This window comes from Ambystoma mexicanum, chromosome 2q (assembly GCF_040938575.1).
Source record: "Ambystoma mexicanum isolate Mex_15411 chromosome 2q, UKY_AmexF1_1, whole genome shotgun sequence".
In the NCBI taxonomy this organism is placed as follows: Eukaryota; Metazoa; Chordata; class Amphibia; order Caudata; family Ambystomatidae; genus Ambystoma; species Ambystoma mexicanum.
Window position 1 is genome coordinate 185,880,583 of NC_090924.1, and position 23,935 is coordinate 185,904,517.

Here is a 23,935-nt window from a genome sequence, read left to right on the forward strand (position 1 = left end):
TACACAAAAGGTAAGGGGGTCAGTGGGTCAACGGATAGCACATTTGACTGTGAGTCCGTCTTTTGTAAGTCCAAATACTACCTGGTTCGACATTTTCCAGGCTTTTTGTTTCATTTCTTAACAGATCCATTCCTATGTACCTCTGTGCTTTCAACAGAGTTTTCATTGTAAGGGAGGGACATACAATATGCCTTAAGCATTCCTGGGCAGGGAAGACTCTATGTAAAAGAAAGAGTAGCAGACAGTTTAATAAATCATCAGCAGGACCCTCTAGATCTTCCCCAAAAAACATAACATTATTTCTCTGCATGTATGTGTGTTGAACAGCGCAAGTAGTTTGACATTTATCCACTGACATTAACCACTTTCCCACAGCGCAGAACAAAATCACTTGTACTGGCCCCTTCTGCAAAAGCATTACCACTGTAGAAAGCAGTGAAAAGGTGAGGCAGTGTGCAGTCACTCCCGACCCTTTACTCCCCTGATCGGCCACGATCGGCCAAGGACCTCTCTATGAGAGCTGAGGGTGGAATTTTTCTGGACCTCGGTAACTTAGGGAGGCATGGCTAAAGGGATCCTCAATCAACGGCCCAACCTTTGCTTTGTGGCCTGTCCGTATATGTCTGTTCTCCAAATTACCTGCCGCTGCCCAGGTGTCAGCTGGTAAGATGGAATGACCTGCCAGGTAGGATCCTGGCAGATGATTTGCATAGGCAAACCCCCTCTCCCTCTTTATTAGCCCTGCTTACTCCACAGTAGCAAGTATCTGGGGAAAATATAGTGGTCGAGGTGGGGTAGCAGTCACTAGCAACTTTGAGAAAGTAAATCTGGGGTGCTTTGCGACTTGTGGGGAACTACAGAGCTCAGTGCCCAGAACTTTGTGGCACAGGGAGGAGGTCTGTGGGATTTCAGTAACTTGGAGACATGCAACCTGGTTGGGAGTGCTTCAGGTCTCCTTCCTTGCATGTTCCAAGCAACTCAACAAAGCATCAACAGGCTGAGATACCAGCCACAGAGCCATTTCCACTTGATTAAAAGCCTAAAATCTTTTCCATGTAAAAACATAGCCCCCCAACCCCCGAATACCATATTTTCTTTGTTTCCTCTCTCTCTGTCTCTCTCTCTCTCTCCCTTCCTCCTTCCCTCCCTCCTTCCTCCCTCCCGCCCGCTCTCTTTCTCCCCCCGCCCCCTCCCTCCCCCTCTCCCTCTCCCTCTCACAACCATTTATTTTAAGTTTTCATGCACTGTAGCATATTCTGACAATGGTATTTCACAATGGGACTCTTTGAAGGTTACAGAAATCAAAAAAGAAATCAACCAACTAAAAGCAGCCAAATCCAGAGTACACTGCTCAGCCCCAATTAAAGATAAAGGCCTAGAAGCAAATAAAGCTGTAGTTCAGAGCGATGTTTGCAAATAGCACCTTAAAGCAGTTTACGCTGGCGTTCACAACAATGGGGAAAGTGATAATACTGAATTTGGTCGAATGGGAACCGTGCCACTTCTAAAAGTACAAGTCAAGAAATTGAAGGGGACGGGGCTGTTCATTCAGTCACTAGGACTCACAAGTAAAAGGCTCCTGAGGCATTAGTGTTGAATTTGGCGCAAAATGTATTGTGTTGTTGTTTAATATGTATGAATAATATTTCTGTTCTCCAAATTGCCTGCCGCTGCCCAGGCGTCAGCCCCTATGAACATACAATTTCAATCTTCTTCAAAAAAGATGAATTAAAAAATAAAGACTTGCAAATTAACAAAGTTTCTGTCCCGTCATGTGCTAAAAATAGTGAATGCTTTACAAATGTACGTGTCATCCTTCAGAGCAGGGGCCAATTCAATGTTCCCATTATCATTCCAATATTAGTACATGCGTTGCTGAGCTACATAGGAATGGATCTGTTAAGAAATTAAACAAAAAGCCTGGAAAAATGTTGAAACGGGTAGGATTTGGACTAACAATAAACTGACTCACAGTCAGATGTGCTATCCCTTGACCCACTGACCCCCTTATCTTTTGTGTAATCCTTTTGCTCTCAGCAGGGCTGTCCATCCAAAGTTCCCTACTTAAAGGGGCTTTCTTATTAAAAAAAAATCCCAGAGCTGTTTTTTATGGCCCACATGCCTCATATCCCGTTGCTCTCGATAAACTCACATCATCTCCCACCAATGCAAGCTGTAAAAGATGTCAAGGGCATAGCCAAGGAAACTAGACGTGGGTCGAAGGTTGAGCAATCGTTAAATCAGCAGCAAAAATAACATTGAAATCAGCCTCAGAATCTCTTAAAGGATGGGTCAACATTGGTTGCTTTCAGGGCGCAATCGGGCAGCCTCTGGTGCTGGCGCCTTAAGGCAAGCGCAAAGGGAGAGCCAACCAAACCATTGATTAGGACCTCTGAACTTTCTGCCTGTGACATAAGGACATTTGATATGGCAAATCATTGACCAAACACCATTTATATGTTGGATGGTATGAAATTAAGAGGCAAACAGCAATACATCAGCATTCTTTTTCTGCCGTATTGATCCGGTCCTAAAGGGTTTGGTTTAATGGCAATTATATTTAAAGATAAACAGATTCATGCTGCAGGGTGCTTGCAAATTGACACACCCTCCCCATCACGAAGGCTGGGTGATGCAAGCGTGAGAGCATCACGGCAGACCCATAGACACGAGAAACACTCTATTCCTCTGAGTGCATGTGGGCCCATGGCTGGATCAAGGACAAGGCAAGAACAGGAGCTGGCTTAAGCTGTCAGCACCCAGGCTGCCCCATTGCGTGCTGCAAGCAACAGATGTTGGACCATCCTTTAAGAGATTCTGAGGCTGATTTCAATGTTAACTCTGCTGCTGATTTAAGGATTGCTTAACCTTCGACCCAAGTCTAGTTTGCTTGGCTAAGCCCTGAAAATCTATTACAGCTTGTATTGGTGGGAGATGATGTGAATTTATAAAGAGCAACGGGATATGAGGCTTGTGTGCCACAAAATGCAGGTCTATGATCTTTTATATGAAAGCCACTTTGGAAAATCCTATTGAGAGCAAAAGGATTACACAAAAGGAAAGGGGGTCAGTGGGTGAAGAGATACAATTAACTGACTCACAGTCAGATGTGCTAAGTCCAAATCCTACCCGTTTCGACATTTTGTCCAGGTTTTTCGTTTCATTTCTTAACAGATCCATTCCTATGTACCTCTGTGCTTTTAACAGAGTTTTCATTGTAAGGGAGGGATATACAGTATGCCTTAAACATTCCTGGGCAGGGAAGACTCTCTGTAAAAGCAAGAGTAGCGTACAGCTTCATAAATAATCAGCAGGACCCTCTAGACCTTCCCCAAAAAACATGAAATGATTTCTCTGCATGTATGTGCGTTGAGCAGCGCAAGTCGTTTGCTTAATGCCAGTGGTTAAATGTCACTTTCCCACAGCGCAGAATAAAATCACTTGTACAGGTCCCTTCTGCAAAAGCATTACCGCTGTAGAAAGCAGTGAAAAGGTGAGGCAGTGTGCAGTCACCCCGACCCTTCACGGCCCTGATCGGCCACGATCGGCCAAGGACCTCTCTATGAGAGCTGAGGGTGGAATTTTACTGGACCTCGGTAACTTAGGGAGACATGGCTAAAGGGTTCCTCAATCAACGGCCCAGCCTTTGCTTTGTGGCCTGTCCGAATATTTCTGTTCTCCAAATTATGTGCCGCTGCTCGGGTGTCATTTGGTGGGATGGAATGACCTCCCAGGAATGATCCTGGCAGATGATTTGCATAGGCACACCCCTTCTCCCTCTCTCTTAGCCCTGCTTTCTGCACAGTAGCAAGTATCTGGGGAAAATATAGTGGTCGAGGTGGGGTAGCAGTAACTAGCAACTCTGAGAAAGTAAATCTGGGGAGCTTGGCGACTTGTGGGGAACAACTGCAGAGCTCAGGTACTTTGTGGCACACGGAGGAGGTCTGTGGGATTTCAGTAAATTAGAGACATGCAACCTGGTCGGGAGTGCTTCAGGTCACCTTTGTTGCATGTTCCAAGCAACTCAACAAAGCATCAACAGGCTGAGATACCAGCCACAGAGCCTCTTTCCACTTGATTAAAAGCCTAAAATCTTTTCCATGTAAAAACATAGCCCCCCCGAATACCATATTTTCTTTGTTTTTTCTCTCTCTCTCTCTCTCTCTCTCTCTCTCTCTCTCTCCCTCCCTCCTTAACCTTCCCCCCTCCCGCCCGCTCTCTTTCTCCCCCCGCCCCCTCCCTCCCCCTCTCCCTCTCACAACCATTTATTTTAAGTTTTCATGCACTGTAGCACATTCTGGCAACGGTATTTCACAATGGGACTCTTTGAAAGTTACAGAAATCAAAAAAGAAACCAACCAACTAAAAGCAGCCAAAGCCAGAGTACACTGCTCAGCCCCAATTAAAGATTAAGGCCTAGAAGCAAGTAAAGCTGTAGTTCAGAACAATGTTTGCAAATAGCACCTTAAAGCAGTTTACACTGGAGTGCACAACAAGGTGGAAACTGATAAAACGGAGTTTGGTAAAATGGGATAAAAAAACAAAAGAAGCGTGCCACTTCTAAAAGTACAAGTCAAGAAATTGAAGGAGAGGGGGCTGTTCATTCAGTCAATAGGACTCACAAGTAAAAGGCTCCTGAGGCATGAGTGTTGAATTTGGCGCAAAATGTATTGTGTTGTCGTGTAATATGTATGAACATACAATTTCAATCTTCATTAAAAAAACATGTATTAAAAAATAAAGACTTGCAAATTAAGAAAGTTTCTGTCCTGTCATGTGCCAAAAATAGTGAATGCTTTACGAATGTGCGTGTCATCCTTTAGAGCAGGGGACAATTTAATGTTCACATTATCATTCCAATATTAGTACATGTGTTGCTGAAGCAAGTGCAAAGGGAGAGTCAATCAAACCATTGATTAGGACATCTAGTCAAAGGTTTGCCATACCAAATGTCCTTATGTCAGAGGGTAGAAAGTCCAAACACCATTTAAATATCGGGTGGTATGAAATGAAGAGGGAAACAACAATGAATAAGCATTCTTTGCTGCTGTATTGATCTGGTCCTAAAGGGTTTGGTTTAATGCCAATTATATTTGAAGATATACAGATTCATGCTCCAGGGTGCTTGCAAAATGACACCCCTCCCCATCACAATGGCTGGGTGATGCAAGCCTGAGAGCATCACAATAGACCCATAGACATGAGAAAAACTCTGTACCACTGAGTGTATGTGGGCCCATGGCTGTATCAAGGACAAGGCAACAACAGGAAGTGGCTTAAGGCATCAGTGCCAGAAGCTGTCCGATTGAGCCCTGTAAGCAATAGATGTTGGACCATCCTTGAAGAGATTCTGAGGCTGATTTCAATGTTAACTTTACTGCTGATTTAAGGATTGCTGAACCTTCGACCCACGTCTAGTTTGCTCGGATAAGGCCTGGAAATCTTTTACAGCTTGTATTGGGGGGAGATGATGTGAGTTTATCAAGAGCAACGGGATATGAGGCATGTGTGCCACAAAAAGCAGGTCTAGGATTTTTTATAAGAAAGCCGCTTTAAGAAGAGAACTTTGGACAACCCTACTGAGAGCAAAAGTATTACACAAAAGGTAAGGGGGTCAGTGGGTCAACGGATAGCACATTTGACTGTGAGTCCGTCTTTTGTAAGTCCAAATACTACCTGGTTCGACATTTTCCAGGCTTTTTGTTTCATTTCTTAACAGATCCATTCCTATGTACCTCTGTGCTTTCAACAGAGTTTTCATTGTAAGGGAGGGACATACAATATGCCTTAAGCATTCCTGGGCAGGGAAGACTCTATGTAAAAGAAAGAGTAGCAGACAGTTTAATAAATCATCAGCAGGACCCTCTAGATCTTCCCCAAAAAACATAACATTATTTCTCTGCATGTATGTGTGTTGAACAGCGCAAGTAGTTTGACATTTATCCACTGACATTAACCACTTTCCCACAGCGCAGAACAAAATCACTTGTACTGGCCCCTTCTGCAAAAGCATTACCACTGTAGAAAGCAGTGAAAAGGTGAGGCAGTGTGCAGTCACTCCCGACCCTTTACTCCCCTGATCGGCCAGGATCGGCCAAGGACCTCTCTATGAGAGCTGAGGGTGGAATTTTTCTGGACCTCGGTAACTTAGGGAGGCATGGCTAAAGGGATCCTCAATCAACGGCCCAACCTTTGCTTTGTGGCCTGTCCGTATATGTCTGTTCTCCAAATTACCTGCCGCTGCCCAGGTGTCAGCTGGTAAGATGGAATGACCTGCCAGGTAGGATCCTGGCAGATGATTTGCATAGGCAAACCCCCTCTCCCTCTTTATTAGCCCTGCTTACTCCACAGTAGCAAGTATCTGGGGAAAATATAGTGGTCGAGGTGGGGTAGCAGTCACTAGCAACTTTGAGAAAGTAAATCTGGGGTGCTTTGCGACTTGTGGGGAACTACAGAGCTCAGTGCCCAGAACTTTGTGGCACAGGGAGGAGGTCTGTGGGATTTCAGTAACTTGGAGACATGCAACCTGGTTGGGAGTGCTTCAGGTCTCCTTCCTTGCATGTTCCAAGCAACTCAACAAAGCATCAACAGGCTGAGATACCAGCCACAGAGCCATTTCCACTTGATTAAAAGCCTAAAATCTTTTCCATGTAAAAACATAGCCCCCCAACCCCCGAATACCATATTTTCTTTGTTTCCTCTCTCTCTGTCTCTTTCTCTCTCTCCCTTCCTCCTTCCCTCCCTCCTTCCTCCCTCCCGCCCGCTCTCTTTCTCCCCCCGCCCCCTCCCTCCCCCTCTCCCTCTCCCTCTCACAACCATTTATTTTAAGTTTTCATGCACTGTAGCATATTCTGACAATGGTATTTCACAATGGGACTCTTTGAAGGTTACAGAAATCAAAAAAGAAATCAACCAACTAAAAGCAGCCAAATCCAGAGTACACTGCTCAGCCCCAATTAAAGATAAAGGCCTAGAAGCAAATAAAGCTGTAGTTCAGAGCGATGTTTGCAAATAGCACCTTAAAGCAGTTTACGCTGGCGTGCACAACAATGGGGAACGTGATAATACTGAATTTGGTCGAATGGGAACCGTGCCACTTCTAAAAGTACAAGTCAAGAAATTGAAGGGGACGGGGCTGTTCATTCAGTCACTAGGACTCACAAGTAAAAGGCTCCTGAGGCATTAGTGTTGAATTTGGCGCAAAATGTATTGTGTTGTTGTTTAATATGTATGAATAATATTTCTGTTCTCCAAATTGCCTGCCGCTGCCCAGGCGTCAGCCCCTATGAACATACAATTTCAATCTTCTTCAAAAAAGATGAATTAAAAAATAAAGACTTGCAAATTAACAAAGTTTCTGTCCCGTCATGTGCTAAAAATAGTGAATGCTTTACAAATGTACGTGTCATCCTTCAGAGCAGGGGCCAATTCAATGTTCCCATTATCATTCCAATATTAGTACATGTGTTGCTGAGCTACATAGGAATGGATCTGTTAAGAAATTAAACAAAAAGCCTGGAAAAATGTTGAAACAGGTAGGATTTGGACTAACAATAAACTGACTCACAGTCAGATGTGCTATCCCTTGACCCACTGACCCCCTTATCTTTTGTGTAATCCTTTTGCTCTCAGCAGGGCTGTCCATCCAAAGTTCCCTACTTAAAGGGGCTTTCTTATTAAAAAAAAATCCCAGAGCTGTTTTTTATGGCCCACATGCCTCATATCCCGTTGCTCTCGATAAACTCACATCATCTCCCACCAATGCAAGCTGTAAAAGATGTCAAGGGCATAGCCAAGGAAACTAGACGTGGGTCGAAGGTTGAGCAATCGTTAAATCAGCAGCAAAAATAACATTGAAATCAGCCTCAGAATCTCTTAAAGGATGGGTCAACATTGGTTGCTTTCAGGGCGCAATCGGGCAGCCTCTGGTGCTGGCGCCTTAAGGCAAGCGCAAAGGGAGAGCCAACCAAACCATTGATTAGGACCTCTGAACTTTCTGCCTGTGACATAAGGACATTTGATATGGCAAATCATTGACCAAACACCATTTATATGTTGGATGGTATGAAATTAAGAGGCAAACAGCAATACATCAGCATTCTTTTTCTGCCGTATTGATCCGGTCCTAAAGGGTTTGGTTTAATGGCAATTATATTTAAAGATAAACAGATTCATGCTGCAGGGTGCTTGCAAATTGACACACCCTCCCCATCACGAAGGCTGGGTGATGCAAGCGTGAGAGCATCACGGCAGACCCATAGACACGAGAAACACTCTATTCCTCTGAGTGCATGTGGGCCCATGGCTGGATCAAGGACAAGGCAAGAACAGGAGCTGGCTTAAGCTGTCAGCACCCAGGCTGCCCCATTGCGTGCTGCAAGCAACAGATGTTGGACCATCCTTTAAGAGATTCTGAGGCTGATTTCAATGTTAACTCTGCTGCTGATTTAAGGATTGCTTAACCTTCGACCCAAGTCTAGTTTGCTTGGCTAAGCCCTGAAAATCTATTACAGCTTGTATTGGTGGGAGATGATGTGAATTTATAAAGAGCAACGGGATATGAGGCTTGTGTGCCACAAAATGCAGGTCTATGATCTTTTATATGAAAGCCACTTTGGAAAATCCTATTGAGAGCAAAAGGATTACACAAAAGGAAAGGGGGTCAGTGGGTGAAGAGATACAATTAACTGACTCACAGTCAGATGTGCTAAGTCCAAATCCTACCCGTTTCGACATTTTGTCCAGGTTTTTCGTTTCATTTCTTAACAGATCCATTCCTATGTACCTCTGTGCTTTTAACAGAGTTTTCATTGTAAGGGAGGGATATACAGTATGCCTTAAACATTCCTGGGCAGGGAAGACTCTCTGTAAAAGCAAGAGTAGCGTACAGCTTCATAAATAATCAGCAGGACCCTCTAGACCTTCCCCAAAAAACATGAAATGATTTCTCTGCATGTATGTGCGTTGAGCAGCGCAAGTCGTTTGCTTAATGCCAGTGGTTAAATGTCACTTTCCCACAGCGCAGAATAAAATCACTTGTACAGGTCCCTTCTGCAAAAGCATTACCGCTGTAGAAAGCAGTGAAAAGGTGAGGCAGTGTGCAGTCACCCCGACCCTTCACGGCCCTGATCGGCCACGATCGGCCAAGGACCTCTCTATGAGAGCTGAGGGTGGAATTTTTCTGGACCTCGGTAATTTAGGGAGACATGGCTAAAGGGTTCCTCAATCAACGGCCCAGCCTTTGCTTTGTGGCCTGTCCGAATATTTCTGTTCTCCAAATTATGTGCCGCTGCTCGGGTGTCATTTGGTGGGATGGAATGACCTCCCAGGAATGATCCTGGCAGATGATTTGCATAGGCACACCCCTTCTCCCTCTCTCTTAGCCCTGCTTTCTGCACAGTAGCAAGTATCTGGGGAAAATATAGTGGTCGAGGTGGGGTAGCAGTAACTAGCAACTCTGAGAAAGTAAATCTGGGGAGCTTGGCGACTTGTGGGGAACAACTGCAGAGCTCAGGTACTTTGTGGCACACGGAGGGGGTCTGTGGGATTTCAGTAAATTAGAGACATGCAACCTGGTCGGGAGTGCTTCAGGTCACCTTTGTTGCATGTTCCAAGCAACTCAACAAAGCATCAACAGGCTGAGATACCAGCCACAGAGCCTCTTTCCACTTGATTAAAAGCCTAAAATCTTTTCCATGTAAAAACATAGCCCCCCCGAATACCATATTTTCTTTGTTTTTTCTCTCTCTCTCTCTCTCTCTCTCTCTCTCTCTCTCTCTCTCCCTCCCTCCTTAACCTTCCCCCCTCCCGCCCGCTCTCTTTCTCCCCCCGCCCCCTCCCTCCCCCTCTCCCTCTCACAACCATTTATTTTAAGTTTTCATGCACTGTAGCACATTCTGGCAACGGTATTTCACAATGGGACTCTTTGAAAGTTACAGAAATCAAAAAAGAAACCAACCAACTAAAAGCAGCCAAAGCCAGAGTACACTGCTCAGCCCCAATTAAAGATTAAGGCCTAGAAGCAAGTAAAGCTGTAGTTCAGAACAATGTTTGCAAATAGCACCTTAAAGCAGTTTACGCTGGAGTGCACAACAAGGTGGAAACTGATAATACGGAGTTTGGTAAAATGGGATAAAAAAACAAAAGAAGCGTGCCACTTCTAAAAGTACAAGTCAAGAAATTGAAGGAGAGGGGGCTGTTCATTCAGTCAATAGGACTCACAAGTAAAAGGCTCCTGAGGCATGAGTGTTGAATTTGGCGCAAAATGTATTGTGTTGTCGTGTAATATGTATGAACATACAATTTCAATCTTCATTAAAAAAACATGTATTAAAAAATAAAGACTTGCAAATTAAGAAAGTTTCTGTCCTGTCATGTGCCAAAAATAGTGAATGCTTTACGAATGTGCGTGTCATCCTTTAGAGCAGGGGACAATTTAATGTTCACATTATCATTCCAATATTAGTACATGTGTTGCTGAAGCAAGTGCAAAGGGAGAGTCAATCAAACCATTGATTAGGACATCTAGTCAAAGGTTTGCCATACCAAATGTCCTTATGTCAGAGGGTAGAAAGTCCAAACACCATTTAAATATCGGGTGGTATGAAATGAAGAGGGAAACAACAATGAATAAGCATTCTTTGCTGCTGTATTGATCTGGTCCTAAAGGGTTTGGTTTAATGCCAATTATATTTGAAGATATACAGATTCATGCTCCAGGGTGCTTGCAAAATGACACCCCTCCCCATCACAATGGCTGGGTGATGCAAGCCTGAGAGCATCACAATAGACCCATAGACATGAGAAAAACTCTGTACCACTGAGTGTATGTGGGCCCATGGCTGTATCAAGGACAAGGCAACAACAGGAAGTGGCTTAAGGCATCAGTGCCAGAAGCTGTCCGATTGAGCCCTGTAAGCAATAGATGTTGGACCATCCTTGAAGAGATTCTGAGGCTGATTTCAATGTTAACTTTACTGCTGATTTAAGGATTGCTGAACCTTCGACCCACGTCTAGTTTGCTCGGATAAGGCCTGGAAATCTTTTACAGCTTGTATTGGGGGGAGATGATGTGAGTTTATCAAGAGCAACGGGATATGAGGCATGTGTGCCACAAAAAGCAGGTCTAGGATTTTTTATAAGAAAGCCGCTTTAAGAAGAGAACTTTGGACAACCCTACTGAGAGCAAAAGTATTACACAAAAGGTAAGGGGGTCAGTGGGTCAACGGATAGCACATTTGGCTGTGAGTCCGTCTTTTGTAAGTCCAAATACTACCTGGTTCGACATTTTCCAGGCTTGTTGTTTCATTTCTTAACAGATCCATTCCTATGTACCTCTGTGCTTTCAACAGAGTTTTCATTGTAAGGGAGGGACATACAATATGCCTTAAACATTCCTGGGCAGGGAAGACTCTATGTAAAAGAAAGAGTAGCAGACAGTTTAATAAATCATCAGCAGGACCCTCTAGATCTTCCCCAAAAAACATAACATTATTTCTCTGCATGTATGTGTGTTGAACAGCGCAAGTAGTTTGACATTTATCCACTGACATTAACCACTTTCCCACAGCGCAGAACAAAATCACTTGTACTGGCCCCTTCTGCAAAAGCATTACCACTGTAGAAAGCAGTGAAAAGGTGAGGCAGTGTGCAGTCACCCCCGACCCTTTACTCCCCTGATCGGCCACAATCGGCCAAGGACCTCTCTATGAGAGCTGAGGGTGGAATTTTTCTGGACCTCGGTAACTTAGGGAGGCATGGCTAAAGGGATCCTCAATCAACGGCCCAACCTTTGCTTTGTGGCCTGTCCGTATATGTCTGTTCTCCAAATTACCTGCCGCTGCCCAGGTGTCAGCTGGTAAGATGGAATGACCTGCCAGGTAGGATCCTGGCAGATGATTTGCATAGGCAAACCCCCTCTCCCTCTTTATTAGCCCTGCTTACTCCACAGTAGCAAGTATCTGGGGAAAATATAGTGGTCGAGGTGGGGTAGCAGTCACTAGCAACTTTGAGAAAGTAAATCTGGGGTGCTTTGCGACTTGTGGGGAACTACAGAGCTCAGTGCCCAGAACTTTGTGGCACAGGGAGGAGGTCTGTGGGATTTCAGTAACTTGGAGACATGCAACCTGGTTGGGAGTGCTTCAGGTCTCCTTCCTTGCATGTTCCAAGCAACTCAACAAAGCATCAACAGGCTGAGATACCAGCCACAGAGCCATTTCCACTTGATTAAAAGCCTAAAATCTTTTCCATGTAAAAACATAGCCCCCCAACCCCCGAATACCATATTTTCTTTGTTTCCTCTCTCTCTGTCTCTCTCTCTCTCTCCCTTCCTCCTTCCCTCCCTCCTTCCTCCCTCCCGCCCGCTCTCTTTCTCCCCCCGCCCCCTCCCTCCCCCTCTCCCTCTCCCTCTCACAACCATTTATTTTAAGTTTTCATGCACTGTAGCATATTCTGACAATGGTATTTCACAATGGGACTCTTTGAAGGTTACAGAAATCAAAAAAGAAATCAACCAACTAAAAGCAGCCAAATCCAGAGTACACTGCTCAGCCCCAATTAAAGATAAAGGCCTAGAAGCAAATAAAGCTGTAGTTCAGAGCGATGTTTGCAAATAGCACCTTAAAGCAGTTTACGCTGGCGTGCACAACAATGGGGAAAGTGATAATACTGAATTTGGTCGAATGGGAACCGTGCCACTTCTAAAAGTACAAGTCAAGAAATTGAAGGGGACGGGGCTGTTCATTCAGTCACTAGGACTCACAAGTAAAAGGCTCCTGAGGCATTAGTGTTGAATTTGGCGCAAAATGTATTGTGTTGTTGTTTAATATGTATGAATAATATTTCTGTTCTCCAAATTGCCTGCCGCTGCCCAGGCGTCAGCCCCTATGAACATACAATTTCAATCTTCTTCAAAAAAGATGAATTAAAAAATAAAGACTTGCAAATTAACAAAGTTTCTGTCCCGTCATGTGCTAAAAATAGTGAATGCTTTACAAATGTACGTGTCATCCTTCAGAGCAGGGGCCAATTCAATGTTCCCATTATCATTCCAATATTAGTACATGTGTTGCTGAGCTACATAGGAATGGATCTGTTAAGAAATTAAACAAAAAGCCTGGAAAAATGTTGAAACAGGTAGGATTTGGACTAACAATAAACTGACTCACAGTCAGATGTGCTATCCCTTGACCCACTGACCCCCTTATCTTTTGTGTAATCCTTTTGCTCTCAGCAGGGCTGTCCATCCAAAGTTCCCTACTTAAAGGGGCTTTCTTATTAAAAAAAAATCCCAGAGCTGTTTTTTATGGCCCACATGCCTCATATCCCGTTGCTCTCGATAAACTCACATCATCTCCCACCAATGCAAGCTGTAAAAGATGTCAAGGGCATAGCCAAGGAAACTAGACGTGGGTCGAAGGTTGAGCAATCGTTAAATCAGCAGCAAAAATAACATTGAAATCAGCCTCAGAATCTCTTAAAGGATGGGTCAACATTGGTTGCTTTCAGGGCGCAATCGGGCAGCCTCTGGTGCTGGCGCCTTAAGGCAAGCGCAAAGGGAGAGCCAACCAAACCATTGATTAGGACCTCTGAACTTTCTGCCTGTGACATAAGGACATTTGATATGGCAAATCATTGACCAAACACCATTTATATGTTGGATGGTATGAAATTAAGAGGCAAACAGCAATACATCAGCATTCTTTTTCTGCCGTATTGATCCGGTCCTAAAGGGTTTGGTTTAATGGCAATTATATTTAAAGATAAACAGATTCATGCTGCAGGGTGCTTGCAAATTGACACACCCTCCCCATCACGAAGGCTGGGTGATGCAAGCGTGAGAGCATCACGGCAGACCCATAGACACGAGAAACACTCTATTCCTCTGAGTGCATGTGGGCCCATGGCTGGATCAAGGACAAGGCAAGAACAGGAGCTGGCTTAAGCTGTCAGCACCCAGGCTGCCCCATTGCGTGCTGCAAGCAACAGATGTTGGACCATCCTTTAAGAGATTCTGAGGCTGATTTCAATGTTAACTCTGCTGCTGATTTAAGGATTGCTTAACCTTCGACCCAAGTCTAGTTTGCTTGGCTAAGCCCTGAAAATCTATTACAGCTTGTATTGGTGGGAGATGATGTGAATTTATAAAGAGCAACGGGATATGAGGCTTGTGTGCCACAAAATGCAGGTCTATGATCTTTTATATGAAAGCCACTTTGGAAAATCCTATTGAGAGCAAAAGGATTACACAAAAGGAAAGGGGGTCAGTGGGTGAAGAGATACAATTAACTGACTCACAGTCAGATGTGCTAAGTCCAAATCCTACCCGTTTCGACATTTTGTCCAGGTTTTTCGTTTCATTTCTTAACAGATCCATTCCTATGTACCTCTGTGCTTTTAACAGAGTTTTCATTGTAAGGGAGGGATATACAGTATGCCTTAAACATTCCTGGGCAGGGAAGACTCTCTGTAAAAGCAAGAGTAGCGTACAGCTTCATAAATAATCAGCAGGACCCTCTAGACCTTCCCCAAAAAACATGAAATGATTTCTCTGCATGTATGTGCGTTGAGCAGCGCAAGTCGTTTGCTTAATGCCAGTGGTTAAATGTCACTTTCCCACAGCGCAGAATAAAATCACTTGTACAGGTCCCTTCTGCAAAAGCATTACCGCTGTAGAAAGCAGTGAAAAGGTGAGGCAGTGTGCAGTCACCCCGACCCTTCACGGCCCTGATCGGCCACGATCGGCCAAGGACCTCTCTATGAGAGCTGAGGGTGGAATTTTTCTGGACCTCGGTAACTTAGGGAGACATGGCTAAAGGGTTCCTCAATCAACGGCCCAGCCTTTGCTTTGTGGCCTGTCCGAATATTTCTGTTCTCCAAATTATGTGCCGCTGCTCGGGTGTCATTTGGTGGGATGGAATGACCTCCCAGGAATGATCCTGGCAGATGATTTGCATAGGCACACCCCTTCTCCCTCTCTCTTAGCCCTGCTTTCTGCACAGTAGCAAGTATCTGGGGAAAATATAGTGGTCGAGGTGGGGTAGCAGTAACTAGCAACTCTGAGAAAGTAAATCTGGGGAGCTTGGCGACTTGTGGGGAACAACTGCAGAGCTCAGGTACTTTGTGGCACACGAAGGGGGTCTGTGGGATTTCAGTAAATTAGAGACATGCAACCTGGTCGGGAGTGCTTCAGGTCACCTTTGTTGCATGTTCCAAGCAACTCAACAAAGCATCAACAGGCTGAGATACCAGCCACAGAGCCTCTTTCCACTTGATTAAAAGCCTAAAATATTTTCCATGTAAAAACATAGCCCCCCCGAATACCATATTTTCTTTGTTTTTTCTCTCTCTCTCTCTCTCTCTCTCTCTCTCTCTCTCTCTCTCTCTCCCTCCCTCCTTAACCTTCCCCCCTCCCGCCCGCTCTCTTTCTCCCCCCGCCCCCTCCCTCCCCCTCTCCCTCTCACAACCATTTATTTTAAGTTTTCATGCACTGTAGCACATTCTGGCAACGGTATTTCACAATGGGACTCTTTGAAAGTTACAGAAATCAAAAAAGAAACCAACCAACTAAAAGCAGCCAAAGCCAGAGTACACTGCTCAGCCCCAATTAAAGATTAAGGCCTAGAAGCAAGTAAAGCTGTAGTTCAGAACAATGTTTGCAAATAGCACCTTAAAGCAGTTTACGCTGGAGTGCACAACAAGGTGGAAACTGATAATACGGAGTTTGGTAAAATGGGATAAAAAAACAAAAGAAGCGTGCCACTTCTAAAAGTACAAGTCAAGAAATTGAAGGAGAGGGGGCTGTTCATTCAGTCAATAGGACTCACAAGTAAAAGGCTCCTGAGGCATGAGTGTTGAATTTGGCGCAAAATGTATTGTGTTGTCGTGTAATATGTATGAACATACAATTTCAATCTTCATTAAAAAAACATGTATTAAAAAATAAAGACTTGCAAATTAAGAAAGTTTCTGTCCTGTCATGTGCCAAAAATAGTGAATGCTTTACGAATGTGCGTGTCATCCTTTAGAGCAGGGGACAATTTAATGTTCACATTATCATTCCAATATTAGTACATGTGTTGCTGAAGCAAGTGCAAAGGGAGAGTCAATCAAACCATTGATTAGGACATCTAGTCAAAGGTTTGCCATACCAAATGTCCTTATGTCAGAGGGTAGAAAGTCCAAACACCATTTAAATATCGGGTGGTATGAAATGAAGAGGGAAACAACAATGAATAAGCATTCTTTGCTGCTGTATTGATCTGGTCCTAAAGGGTTTGGTTTAATGCCAATTATATTTGAAGATATACAGATTCATGCTCCAGGGTGCTTGCAAAATGACCCCCCTCCCCATCACAATGGCTGGGTGATGCAAGCCTGAGAGCATCACAATAGACCCATAGACATGAGAAAAACTCTGTACCACTGAGTGTATGTGGGCCCATGGCTGTATCAAGGACAAGGCAACAACAGGAAGTGGCTTAAGGCATCAGTGCCAGAAGCTGTCCGATTGAGCCCTGTAAGCAATAGATGTTGGACCATCCTTGAAGAGATTCTGAGGCTGATTTCAATGTTAACTTTACTGCTGATTTAAGGATTGCTGAACCTTCGACCCACGTCTAGTTTGCTCGGATAAGGCCTGGAAATCTTTTACAGCTTGTATTGGGGGGAGATGATGTGAGTTTATCAAGAGCAACGGGATATGAGGCATGTGTGCCACAAAAAGCAGGTCTAGGATTTTTTATAAGAAAGCCGCTTTAAGAAGAGAACTTTGGACAACCCTACTGAGAGCAAAAGTATTACACAAAAGGTAAGGGGGTCAGTGGGTCAACGGATAGCACATTTGGCTGTGAGTCCGTCTTTTGTAAGTCCAAATACTACCTGGTTCGACATTTTCCAGGCTTGTTGTTTCATTTCTTAACAGATCCATTCCTATGTACCTCTGTGCTTTCAACAGAGTTTTCATTGTAAGGGAGGGACATACAATATGCCTTAAACATTCCTGGGCAGGGAAGACTCTATGTAAAAGAAAGAGTAGCAGACAGTTTAATAAATCATCAGCAGGACCCTCTAGATCTTCCCCAAAAAACATAACATTATTTCTCTGCATGTATGTGTGTTGAACAGCGCAAGTAGTTTGACATTTATCCACTGACATTAACCACTTTCCCACAGCGCAGAACAAAATCACTTGTACTGGCCCCTTCTGCAAAAGCATTACCACTGTAGAAAGCAGTGAAAAGGTGAGGCAGTGTGCAGTCACCCCCGACCCTTTACTCCCCTGATCGGCCACAATCGGCCAAGGACCTCTCTATGAGAGCTGAGGGTGGAATTTTTCTGGACCTCGGTAACTTAGGGAGGCATGGCTAAAGGGATCCTCAATCAACGGCCCAACCTTTGCTTTGTGGCCTGTCCGTATATGTCTGTTCTCCAAATTACCTGCCGCTGCCCAGGTGTCAGCTGGTAAGATGGAATGACCTGCCAGGTAGGATCCTGGCAGATGATTTGCATAGGCAAACCCCCTCTCCCTCTTTATTAGCCCTGCTTACTCCACAGTAGCAAGTATCTGGGGAAAATATAGTGGTCGAGGTGGGGTAGCAGTCACTAGCAACTTTGAGAAAGTAAATCTGGGGTGCTTTGCGACTTGTGGGGAACTACAGAGCTCAGTGCCCAGAACTTTGTGGCACAGGGAGGAGGTCTGTGGGATTTCAGTAACTTGGAGACATGCAACCTGGTTGGGAGTGCTTCAGGTCTCCTTCCTTGCATGTTCCAAGCAACTCAACAAAGCATCAACAGGCTGAGATACCAGCCACAGAGCCATTTCCACTTGATTAAAAGCCTAAAATCTTTTCCATGTAAAAACATAGCCCCCCAACCCCCGAATACCATATTTTCTTTGTTTCCTCTCTCTCTGTCTCTCTCTCTCTCTCCCTTCCTCCTTCCCTCCCTCCTTCCTCCCTCCCGCCCGCTCTCTTTCTCCCCCCGCCCCCTCCCTCCCCCTCTCCCTCTCCCTCTCACAACCATTTATTTTAAGTTTTCATGCACTGTAGCATATTCTGACAATGGTATTTCACAATGGGACTCTTTGAAGGTTACAGAAATCAAAAAAGAAATCAACCAACTAAAAGCAGCCAAATCCAGAGTACACTGCTCAGCCCCAATTAAAGATAAAGGCCTAGAAGCAAATAAAGCTGTAGTTCAGAGCGATGTTTGCAAATAGCACCTTAAAGCAGTTTACGCTGGCGTGCACAACAATGGGGAAAGTGATAATACTGAATTTGGTCGAATGGGAACCGTGCCACTTCTAAAAGTACAAGTCAAGAAATTGAAGGGGACGGGGCTGTTCATTCAGTCACTAGGACTCACAAGTAAAAGGCTCCTGAGGCATTAGTGTTGAATTTGGCGCAAAATGTATTGTGTTGTTGTTTAATATGTATGAATAATATTTCTGTTCTCCAAATTGCCTGCCGCTGCCCAGGCGTCAGCCCCTATGAACATACAATTTCAATCTTCTTCAAAAAAGATGAATTAAAAAATAAAGACTTGCAAATTAACAAAGTTTCTGTCCCGTCATGTGCTAAAAATAGTGAATGCTTTACAAATGTACGTGTCATCCTTCAGAGCAGGGGCCAATTCAATGTTCCCATTATCATTCCAATATTAGTACATGTGTTGCTGAGCTACATAGGAATGGATCTGTTAAGAAATTAAACAAAAAGCCTGGAAAAATGTTGAAACAGGTAGGATTTGGACTAACAATAAACTGACTCACAGTCAGATGTGCTATCCCTTGACCCACTGACCCCCTTATCTTTTGTGTAATCCTTTTGCTCTCAGCAGGGCTGTCCATCCAAAGTTCCCTACTTAAAGGGGCTTTCTTATTAAAAAAAAATCCCAGAGCTGTTTTTTATGGCCCACATGCCTCATATCCCGTTGCTCTCGATAAACTCACATCATCTCCCACCAATGCAAGCTGTAAAAGATGTCAAGGGCATAGCCAAGGAAACTAGACGTGGGTCGAAGGTTGAGCAATCGTTAAATCAGCAGCAAAAATAACATTGAAATCAGCCTCAGAATCTCTTAAAGGATGGGTCAACATTGGTTGCTTTCAGGGCGCAATCGGGCAGCCTCTGGTGCTGGCGCCTTAAGGCAAGCGCAAAGGGAGAGCCAACCAAACCATTGATTAGGACCTCTGAACTTTCTGCCTGTGACATAAGGACATTTGATATGGCAAATCATTGACCAAACACCATTTATATGTTGGATGGTATGAAATTAAGAGGCAAACAGCAATACATCAGCATTCTTTTTCTGCCGTATTGATCCGGTCCTAAAGGGTTTGGTTTAATGGCAATTATATTTAAAGATAAACAGATTCATGCTGCAGGGTGCTTGCAAATTGACACACCCTCCCCATCACGAAGGCTGGGTGATGCAAGCGTGAGAGCATCACGGCAGACCCATAGACACGAGAAACACTCTATTCCTCTGAGTGCATGTGGGCCCATGGCTGGATCAAGGACAAGGCAAGAACAGGAGCTGGCTTAAGCTGTCAGCACCCAGGCTGCCCCATTGCGTGCTGCAAGCAACAGATGTTGGACCATCCTTTAAGAGATTCTGAGGCTGATTTCAATGTTAACTCTGCTGCTGATTTAAGGATTGCTTAACCTTCGACCCAAGTCTAGTTTGCTTGGCTAAGCCCTGAAAATCTATTACAGCTTGTATTGGTGGGAGATGATGTGAATTTATAAAGAGCAACGGGATATGAGGCTTGTGTGCCACAAAATGCAGGTCTATGATCTTTTATATGAAAGCCACTTTGGAAAATCCTATTGAGAGCAAAAGGATTACACAAAAGGAAAGGGGGTCAGTGGGTGAAGAGATACAATTAACTGACTCACAGTCAGATGTGCTAAGTCCAAATCCTACCCGTTTCGACATTTTGTCCAGGTTTTTCGTTTCATTTCTTAACAGATCCATTCCTATGTACCTCTGTGCTTTTAACAGAGTTTTCATTGTAAGGGAGGGATATACAGTATGCCTTAAACATTCCTGGGCAGGGAAGACTCTCTGTAAAAGCAAGAGTAGCGTACAGCTTCATAAATAATCAGCAGGACCCTCTAGACCTTCCCCAAAAAACATGAAATGATTTCTCTGCATGTATGTGCGTTGAGCAGCGCAAGTCGTTTGCTTAATGCCAGTGGTTAAATGTCACTTTCCCACAGCGCAGAATAAAATCACTTGTACAGGTCCCTTCTGCAAAAGCATTACCGCTGTAGAAAGCAGTGAAAAGGTGAGGCAGTGTGCAGTCACCCCGACCCTTCACGGCCCTGATCGGCCACGATCGGCCAAGGACCTCTCTATGAGAGCTGAGGGTGGAATTTTTCTGGACCTCGGTAACTTAGGGAGACATGGCTAAAGGGTTCCTCAATCAACGGCCCAGCCTTTGCTTTGTGGCCTGTCCGAATATTTCTGTTCTCCAAATTATGTGCCGCTGCTCGGGTGTCATTTGGTGGGATGGAATGACCTCCCAGGAATGATCCTGGCAGATGATTTGCATAGGCACACCCCTTCTCCCTCTCTCTTAGCCCTGCTTTCTGCACAGTAGCAAGTATCTGGGGAAAATATAGTGGTCGAGGTGGGGTAGCAGTAACTAGCAACTCTGAGAAAGTAAATCTGGGGAGCTTGGCGACTTGTGGGGAACAACTGCAGAGCTCAGGTACTTTGTGGCACACGGAGGGGGTCTGTGGGATTTCAGTAAATTAGAGACATGCAACCTGGTCGGGAGTGCTTCAGGTCACCTTTGTTGCATGTTCCAAGCAACTCAACAAAGCATCAACAGGCTGAGATACCAGCCACAGAGCCTCTTTCCACTTGATTAAAAGCCTAAAATATTTTCCATGTAAAAACATAGCCCCCCCGAATACCATATTTTCTTTGTTTTTTCTCTCTCTCTCTCTCTCTCTCTCTCTCTCTCTCTCTCTCTCTCTCTCCCTCCCTCCTTAACCTTCCCCCCTCCCGCCCGCTCTCTTTCTCCCCCCGCCCCCTCCCTCCCCCTCTCCCTCTCACAACCATTTATTTTAAGTTTTCATGCACTGTAGCACATTCTGGCAACGGTATTTCACAATGGGACTCTTTGAAAGTTACAGAAATCAAAAAAGAAACCAACCAACTAAAAGCAGCCAAAGCCAGAGTACACTGCTCAGCCCCAATTAAAGATTAAGGCCTAGAAGCAAGTAAAGCTGTAGTTCAGAACAATGTTTGCAAATAGCACCTTAAAGCAGTTTACGCTGGCGTGCACAACAAGGTGGAAACTGATAATACGGAGTTTGGTAAAATGGGATAAAAAAACAAAAGAAGCGTGCCACTTCTAAAAGTACAAGTCAAGAAATTGAAGGAGAGGGGGCTGTTCATTCAGTCAATAGGACTCACAAGTAAAAGGCTCCTGAGGCATGAGTGTTGAATTTGGCGCAAAATGTATTGTGTTGTCGTGTAATATGTATGAACATACAATTTCAATCTTCATTAAAAAAACATGTATTAAAAAATAAAGACTTGCAAATTAAGAAAGTTTCTGTCCTGTCATGTGCCAAAAATAGTGAATGCTTTACGAATGTGCGTGTCATCCTTTAGAGCAGGGGACAATTTAATGTTCACATTATCATTCCAATATTAGTACATGTGTTGCTGAAGCAAGTGCAAAGGGAGAGTCAATCAAACCATTGATTAGGACATCTAGTCAAAGGTTTGCCATACCAAATGTCCTTATGTCAGAGGGTAGAAAGTCCAAACACCATTTAAATATCGGGTGGTATGAAATGAAGAGGGAAACAACAATGAATAAGCATTCTTTGCTGCTGTATTGATCTGGTCCTAAAGGGTTTGGTTTAATGCCAATTATATTTGAAGATATACAGATTCATGCTCCAGGGTGCTTGCAAAATGACACCCCTCCCCATCACAATGGCTGGGTGATGCAAGCCTGAGAGCATCACAATAGACCCATAGACATGAGAAAAACTCTGTACCACTGAGTGTATGTGGGCCCATGGCTGTATCAAGGACAAGGCAACAACAGGAAGTGGCTTAAGGCATCAGTGCCAGAAGCTGTCCGATTGAGCCCTGTAAGCAATAGATGTTGGACCATCCTTGAAGAGATTCTGAGGCTGATTTCAATGTTAACTTTACTGCTGATTTAAGGATTGCTGAACCTTCGACCCACGTCTAGTTTGCTCGGATAAGGCCTGGAAATCTTTTACAGCTTGTATTGGGGGGAGATGATGTGAGTTTATCAAGAGCAACGGGATATGAGGCATGTGTGCCACAAAAAGCAGGTCTAGGATTTTTTATAAGAAAGCCGCTTTAAGAAGAGAACTTTGGACAACCCTACTGAGAGCAAAAGTATTACACAAAAGGTAAGGGGGTCAGTGGGTCAACGGATAGCACATTTGGCTGTGAGTCCGTCTTTTGTAAGTCCAAATACTACCTGGTTCGACATTTTCCAGGCTTTTTGTTTCATTTCTTAACAGATCCATTCCTATGTACCTCTGTGCTTTCAACAGAGTTTTCATTGTAAGGGAGGGACATACAATATGCCTTAAACATTCCTGGGCAGGGAAGACTCTATGTAAAAGAAAGAGTAGCAGACAGTTTAATAAATCATCAGCAGGACCCTCTAGATCTTCCCCAAAAAACATAACATTATTTCTCTGCATGTATGTGTGTTGAACAGCGCAAGTAGTTTGACATTTATCCACTGACATTAACCACTTTCCCACAGCGCAGAACAAAATCACTTGTACTGGCCCCTTCTGCAAAAGCATTACCACTGTAGAAAGCAGTGAAAAGGTGAGGCAGTGTGCAGTCACCCCCGACCCTTTACTCCCCTGATCGGCCACAATCGGCCAAGGACCTCTCTATGAGAGCTGAGGGTGGAATTTTTCTGGACCTCGGTAACTTAGGGAGGCATGGCTAAAGGGATCCTCAATCAACGGCCCAACCTTTGCTTTGTGGCCTGTCCGTATATGTCTGTTCTCCAAATTACCTGCCGCTGCCCAGGTGTCAGCTGGTAAGATGGAATGACCTGCCAGGTAGGATCCTGGCAGATGATTTGCATAGGCAAACCCCCTCTCCCTCTTTATTAGCCCTGCTTACTCCACAGTAGCAAGTATCTGGGGAAAATATAGTGGTCGAGGTGGGGTAGCAGTCACTAGCAACTTTGAGAAAGTAAATCTGGGGTGCTTTGCGACTTGTGGGGAACTACAGAGCTCAGTGCCCAGAACTTTGTGGCACAGGGAGGAGGTCTGTGGGATTTCAGTAACTTGGAGACATGCAACCTGGTTGGGAGTGCTTCAGGTCTCCTTCCTTGCATGTTCCAAGCAACTCAACAAAGCATCAACAGGCTGAGATACCAGCCACAGAGCCATTTCCACTTGATTAAAAGCCTAAAATCTTTTCCATGTAAAAACATAGCCCCCCAACCCCCGAATACCATATTTTCTTTGTTTCCTCTCTCTCTGTCTCTCTCTCTCTCTCCCTTCCTCCTTCCCTCCCTCCTTCCTCCCTCCCGCCCGCTCTCTTTCTCCCCCCGCCCCCTCCCTCCCCCTCTCCCTCTCCCTCTCACAACCATTTATTTTAAGTTTTCATGCACTGTAGCATATTCTGACAATGGTATTTCACAATGGGACTCTTTGAAGGTTACAGAAATCAAAAAAGAAATCAACCAACTAAAAGCAGCCAAATCCAGAGTACACTGCTCAGCCCCAATTAAAGATAAAGGCCTAGAAGCAAATAAAGCTGTAGTTCAGAGCGATGTTTGCAAATAGCACCTTAAAGCAGTTTACGCTGGCGTGCACAACAATGGGGAAAGTGATAATACTGAATTTGGTCGAATGGGAACCGTGCCACTTCTAAAAGTACAAGTCAAGAAATTGAAGGG

At 44.4% G+C, this 23,935-nt stretch overlaps 4 non-coding genes across 4 annotated transcripts; all 4 read right to left on the bottom strand.

The window, feature by feature from the left end:
• Nucleotides 1-4,781: 4,781 nt before the first annotated feature.
• LOC138570654 (U6 spliceosomal RNA) lies at nucleotides 4,782-4,886 on the bottom strand. Its single transcript, XR_011303690.1, has one exon. It is a non-coding gene; the product is annotated as a U6 spliceosomal RNA (small nuclear RNA).
• Nucleotides 4,887-10,380: 5,494 nt separating this feature from the next.
• LOC138570655 (U6 spliceosomal RNA) lies at nucleotides 10,381-10,485 on the bottom strand. The gene has a single exon (XR_011303691.1). It is a non-coding gene; the product is annotated as a U6 spliceosomal RNA (small nuclear RNA).
• A 5,498-nt stretch (nucleotides 10,486-15,983) lies between these two features.
• Nucleotides 15,984-16,088, bottom strand: LOC138570656 (U6 spliceosomal RNA). The gene has a single exon (XR_011303692.1). It is a non-coding gene; the product is annotated as a U6 spliceosomal RNA (small nuclear RNA).
• Nucleotides 16,089-21,588: 5,500 nt separating this feature from the next.
• Nucleotides 21,589-21,693, bottom strand: LOC138570657 (U6 spliceosomal RNA). The gene has a single exon (XR_011303693.1). It is a non-coding gene; the product is annotated as a U6 spliceosomal RNA (small nuclear RNA).
• Nucleotides 21,694-23,935: the final 2,242 nt, after the last annotated feature.